Genomic DNA, 6701 nt, shown 5'->3' with positions numbered 1-6701 from the left:
GTAGCACTGACCCTAGGGGTGGGCTATGATGCGGTAGATACACCATGGCACGGTGTACCAGGCGCCCGTTTGGTGTCTCAAAAACCCTGTTCACATCGTTCGGGGCCGTATGTCGAAACCTCGGCCGGACTCCCTGCGGATGGAACCTGGATAGGCGATAAACCTGGACTAGAGACTTGAGTGTTTAGGTAGGCCGTGGCCGACACCCTCACCAAGCTTCCGCTTGAAGGTTGCCGAGATACATGACGCGTATATGGTGATAAGTGGTGGGAGCATGTGTGAAGAAGTACACCCCTGCAAGGTTATCATTATCTATTCGAATAGCCGGATTCCTCGGATATGGAAACTTGGACCCCTTGCATAGTTCATAGACAAGTGAAAGTGGATACTCTAAAACTCGCAAGATAAGTGTGAGTGCTATGGATGGCCTTCTCGTAGGGAGACAGGAGCAGATCCATAGTGGTGTATTGATATGGTGAATATGTGGACTCGTGTGCGCCACCTCAAAAGAGTTGCTTGTTGTCGTAGTTCAGGTTAGCCACTGAGTCAAAGCTGGCTTGCTGCAGTTAAACTCCACTACCCCATTGTTGATACCGATGCATATGAAGTTAGTTCTGATGTAAGTCTTGCTGAGTACAATTGTACTCACGTTTGCTTAATTTATGTTTTGCAGAGAGACGTCAGTCTCGCTAGTAGTTCCATGTGGGCTTCGACGTTTAGCTTGCTACCTCAGCTACAATCTTGTGCCCTCGGCAGGATCTGGTAGATAGTCAGGCTTCTTAGCCTTTTTCATTTGTAGATGTCTGTACTCAGACATGTTAAGCTTCCGCATGTGTTTTGATTTGTATGCTATGATTGTTGGGTCATGAGACCCATGTTTGTAATATCTCGCTCCTCGGAGCCTACTGAATAAATACTTGAGTCGTAGAGTTATGTTGTGACGCCATGTTGTACTTACACATATCGAGCATATTGTGTGTCTGATTGAAATGCTTGGTATGTGTGGGATCCGACAATCTAGTTGTTTATCCTTGGCAGCCTATCTTATGGGGAAATGTAGTCTAGTGCTCCTTGAGCCATAGTAGTCCGCTACAGCCCGGTTCACCGGAGTCCTGCTAGCCCAGTACTACTGCTCAGGACACTTCACTGGCCGGCATGTGTTTCATTTTGTTCATATGTCTGTCCCTTCGGGGAAATGTCACGTGGTGACTTCCGGAGTCCTGCCTAGCCTGCTACAGCCCGGGTTCCCCGGAGTCCTGTTAGCCCAGTGCTACAGCCCGGATTCACTCGCTGATGACCGACATGCTCGATGTGATTCATGTATGCCTGTCCCCATAGGTCTGTGTCGCTTTGGGTTCACGACTAGCCATGTCGGCCCGGGTTCTCTATCATATGGATGCTAGCGACACTATCATATACGTGAGCCAAAAGGCGCAAACAGTCCCGGGCCATGGTAAGGCAACACCCGTGGGGATACCGTGCATGAGGCCGCAATGTGATATGAGGTGTTACCAGCTAGATCAATGTGACTTGGAATCGGGGTCCTGACAGCGTTGGTATCAGAGCCTGACTGCCTGTAGGATTACCAAGACAAACCGGCCGAAGTTGAGTCTAGAAATGCTTTAGATATATACGGGAATTGATTGTGGAAGGGAACGTAAGGCTCTTTTTGCTCCTTATACCTTATGCCTTCTGATCTGAGTCACCCTCTTCTCTTCTACGGGGATTAAGAACTAGGCTTCTCATCTTTCTATCAGGATCACGTGTTACTAATCCGTAGATTCGTAGGATTATTGGTCTCAAGCCTCAGTTCAGTTTCTTCTACTCCAGTGTGTTGTTAAATGGCCTCAGAACCCTGATATGTTGTTGTTGAGTGGTTAAGCCACCATTTTGCAGGATGTCTCAAATATTTTTGAGCATTTACAGCCGTTATGCTGTCCGAGTCATCCCAGGTTTCTACATAGTCTGATGCATTTGCAAATCCATTCTTTCCATTCCCGATGTCCCTTTGGGCCAGTTCAACCACACTAATCGATGAGTTGAGGTACTCTATTGCCTCGACATATATGTTGGAGCTATTATTATGACCCTAGGTATCTTAGGGAGTCACCTAGTAATCTAGCAATTCTTTGTATTCCCAGTGTGATGACTCTGGCCATTAATCCCGAAGCATCCCGTGATGCCATTAGTTAGTAGGCATTCTATTCCTGGAATTTTGAACCCGAGATTCACCCTACTTACTTCATGTTGATAGTGTTTGCTCATTCCTTTAGGTTATTAGTAACCTTTGCATTAGTCCTCGAGGTCCATGGTATTTCCTTCTTCCAAATACTATGAACCACTTATGGCAGAAGTTTGTTGGATCAAAAGATCACAATCAGAATGCTCTTGATGAGTTCTTCATTCTACATTGTGAATCTGCCAGTTCTACCTTTCTGCATGGGTTATCCGAAAGAAATGTTGAGCTTGCTCGACATACTAATCCATGCATCCCCAACTCAGAAAATCTTATGTTCTTGGAGTTGTCCCTCATTAGTTGTTTTTTTACCTCCGTCTATCAATTTTTGACAGGAGTAGTCGTGCACTCGTGTTATCGATGCCTATTACTCTTGTAGTTCGTCAAGCCATTCTAATCCAGAATGACTAGGAGAAACAGACTTCAGTACCTCATCCATATCCAGGATTGGGTCAACGTAGTTGTGTTCCGCAGATCAAAATGCCAATCTAGCATTTATTCTGTTCTACCTCGGAGTATTACCCCCTTTATGTCAGGATTGTCAGGAGAAATGCACCATTTCTCATGAATTCTTGACATAGTGATACTTCTCGCTATCAATATTCATTCCTCGGTCCCGTGTTGTTGTAACCGGAGTGCCGACAAGTGAACTGTGATGTGTGAAATCAATACTCCTAGCAACCCCATTGCATGGTAGTTAATGGACAATATTCTCATTCTTAGCGTGTTGGTTATTAAATCATCATCCTAAGATTGATCGTGCTATCTAGTTCTTATTTCTGGTGCACTCCTCGATCAATAAGTTAGGATTATGTCAATCCCTCACTCTTTTGATCATATCATCTTGCATTGAAAAGCAAGGTTGTTCTCGAGCCTAGTAACATATCGGTGGTTCGTGATTTTCTGAAGATCTTCTCGGAAGTATTACCTGGTTGTCCCCTGACTGTTATGTTGAGCTCGTGATCAAGTTTGTTTCTTGTAAACCACTCCTCCAAGAATCTATGTCGGATATCCCTGAGCTAGTTGGTTAAGCCAAACAACAACTTGGAGAGTTGGAAGATAAAAGCTTGTCTGACTTAGTTCATGTTAAGGGATATCTTTTTGTGTGTGTGTGAGTTGAAGAAAGATGATATCTCCATCGATTGGTCCTCGTGATCAGTTGTTGGATCTATTGCCTTGTCAAAACTTTGACTTGACTATGGACTATCCTCAAATCAAATCAGAACCAACGATATTCGTAATGTTGTCTTACTCGTGGTTGACTCCTCGAGCATACACCATTACATCTTTTGGTCTGACCAATACTATCACATTGTTCACATAGTGGTGGAAGTCCAGTGATATGGAAATTCCGATGAGTTGCTGTTGAGCCCATCAGCAGCATTTTGTCTCCTCCATGAATTGTGTTGAACATCCAGCTAGTGTTGAAAACTTGTGTAAGCATTTTCTTCATTCCCCGTTCATATAGAATATGTTTGGATGAAAGTAGTGACCTCCTCTAAGTTCACGTGCAAACGATGCAAGTTGCCGCCGTGAGTTCGAGAAAGGTTGTTTTTGTTTCCCCTGGTACCATCCCAAGTCAGTCATGCATGTGCGAAGTATGCTATGGTTTGACAGGCTCGCTACCTCCATTCCATTTGTATTCCCTATCACACCAAGCCACTGGCTGATTTGTTCAGGGAAAAGAAGTTTCTTCATAAGAGCTAATCATATGACTTGCGAGGAAACCGGAAACTGGCCTGGACCCAAGATTGACAAATAAGCAATGAAGACCTCAAGAGGCCAGCCTCTTCAGCACCCCCGCCTGTGTACTTATTAGGCCCTACCCCGACGACGCTCGGTAGCGCGTTTGGGGCAGGCCCGGGGGCTTCTGTCGGTGCAACCCTGGGTCTATTGCCCAAACTGTGCATAGGCACGGGAACAGGATTGAGACACCAACCCAAGTCAGAGTGCAAGAAACCAAGATCTTCGAAGGACCAAAGTCAAGCCAAAGAAGCGAGATGCCACCAGGAGAAAAGCCTCCCTTGTCGGGCAGGTGAGCTCAGCGAGGGCGTGGTCACCCCCGGAAGAGAGCATCTGAGGAGTCCCGGCAGGGCCTGCCGGGACTCATGAAGGCAAAACCACCTCACCAACTACCCCACCAAGACCCACGTCGTCATTCAGTGCGGTGTCAAGCCGCAATGTGACTAAGTGGCACCATTCGCCACATGGCGGCCTTTCTCTACAGGAAACACCTACGAACGGCACTCGTCCTGCTATGTGTCAAGCGTGCAGGTGCGGAGCTGGCAATACAACCCCGGCAAGGCTTGTCGGGCAACCAACAATGTGACGTTAAGCGGTGCATTTAATGCACCCTGTCAGCCTGCAGAGTTAGGTATGCTAGCACTGTTTGCTATCTTATCAGTGCATAATGACCACTTTTCCATTGGGGTGACCCCTTAATCTATAAAAGGAGGCCCATGGAAACCGTAGAAAGGGTTAGAAGGTTGGATAACACATACGCCCATATGCACGTAGCCACTGCTGCCCCTTCCGGGCAAGTGTACTACGCACCACCACCACCCTTCCACCATCAATCCACCAAAGCATGAGTAGGGTTTTACTCCTCACAGCGGCCCGAACCAAGGTAAAATTGCCTGTGTGATCTCTGTTGTGCTACCCCGCGCTCGTCTGCTCTTTGTGCAACGTGACCTCCCCCTGCCGAACCAGCAAGGGGCCCTTTGGTCCCATAGGTGGTCGTGGTTTCCCACGACACTCAGGTTTCGAGTTACTAATCTTAGCAACTGAACCTGTATCAAGTACCTAGGGTTACTACGAACACTAATAAGGTACACATCAATGACATGTATATCATATACCTTTGTTCACTTTGCCATCCTTCTTATCCGGCAAGTATTTGGGGCAGTTCCACTTCCAGTGACCATTTCCTTTGCAGTACAAGCACTCAGTTTCAGGCTTGGGTCCATGATGGTGTCCTGGACTAGGGGGTACTCACCACGTCATCTCCCGATCTGTTAGATTGGGCCGAGGACCCCCATGGCCGCATACTCATGGGCCAGTTCGGACAACTGCCGCATACAAGGAAGATTCCACAAGACTTGGCGATCAAGACAAGGACTCCTCCCCACCGGCGTATTCGGCTAGGACTCTTGTTATCCTAGTCCTCTGGTGCATTATATAAACCGAGGCCAGGCTAGTCGATAGACAATATACAACAATCATACCATAGGCTAGCTTCTAGGGTTTAGCCTCTACGATCTCGTGGTAGGTCAACTCTTGTAATACTCATATCATCAATATCAATCAAGCAGGACGTAGGGTTTTACCTCCATCAAGAGGGCCCGAACCTGGGTAAAACATCATGTCCCCTGCCTCCTGTTACCATCCGCCTTAGACGCACAGTTCGGGACCCCCTACCCGAGATCCGCCGGTTTTGACACCGACATTGGTGCTTTCATTGAGAGTTCCGCTGTGTGGTCAGCAAAAGGATCGATGACTCGTCTGCAGGTCAACTACGATGCCGGCATCTTCGTCGCTGCCTCGACTGGTCACCTTGGCTCGACCGAGGACCGTGCTCCATCTCCGATCGTCATGTTCAGATGAGGGCCTTCATCAACATCAACTCCTGTCTCTATCAAGATCATGGAGGAATCATCCATGGAGCTCGGGGGCTCAACGTCAACATTGCCCTCGGGCAACCGTGCTGTTTTTTCAAACAGCAAACTTGTATCCGCTGCCACCACCTCTTAGAGCATCGCTTTGACGATCCCTTTGGTGGAATTGTGCGGAATTGAGTCTACAACAATCCTGGAAAATTTCGTCAAGTTCCGATGGAGGAATCTCCGACAATCTACGATATACCGGAGCCCTGTCAAATCTGGACGGGAATCTGGACGAGTTTAGGCCGTGGTCTCCAGAGCCTAGCTCAGAGGGCCTTTGGAAGATCCAACCGTTCATCTACTGCGGAAATCCCATATCTACCACCCCTCCAAGCTTCAGCTCGATCCAACGGTCCAAACTCTGGGAAACTTCTGATGAGTGGACCAATTTTCGAATCTGTTTTCTGCGTGAATACGGATCCGACCCGAATTCATGTTTATTTATAAACGTGATATTGGACAACCTTTTTTAAGGAATTTTCTTCTATAGTATTGTGAGTTGTTTTTAAACACGTACCCATAAAAGTTTAAGCCTCCTTCGAGGTAATCTTCACCATCACGCTGGTGCCAAACCAGTCCGGTGGTATTGCTCCATGGCTGCCGACCTACGCTAGACACGTCGCTGCTTTATTGAGCCGAGCTCAATTCCTTCGATCATCATCTCGGCAAGCCGAAAAAGAGTTCGACATCGCAAAGGATAAATCATCACCAACATCGCCGCCCCACAGATTACACGGAGCAGGAACACAGGCATCGCCGCATGGTCACTTTATCAAACCAGCATTGTCCGCGTCACAAGTTACGAC

The sequence above is a fragment of the Triticum urartu genome, chromosome 1 (genome assembly GCF_003073215.2).
Source record: "Triticum urartu cultivar G1812 chromosome 1, Tu2.1, whole genome shotgun sequence".
In the NCBI taxonomy this organism is placed as follows: domain Eukaryota; kingdom Viridiplantae; phylum Streptophyta; class Magnoliopsida; order Poales; family Poaceae; genus Triticum; species Triticum urartu.
The sequence above is the reverse complement of the archived record's forward strand: the minus strand, read 5'-3'. Positions refer to the sequence as shown.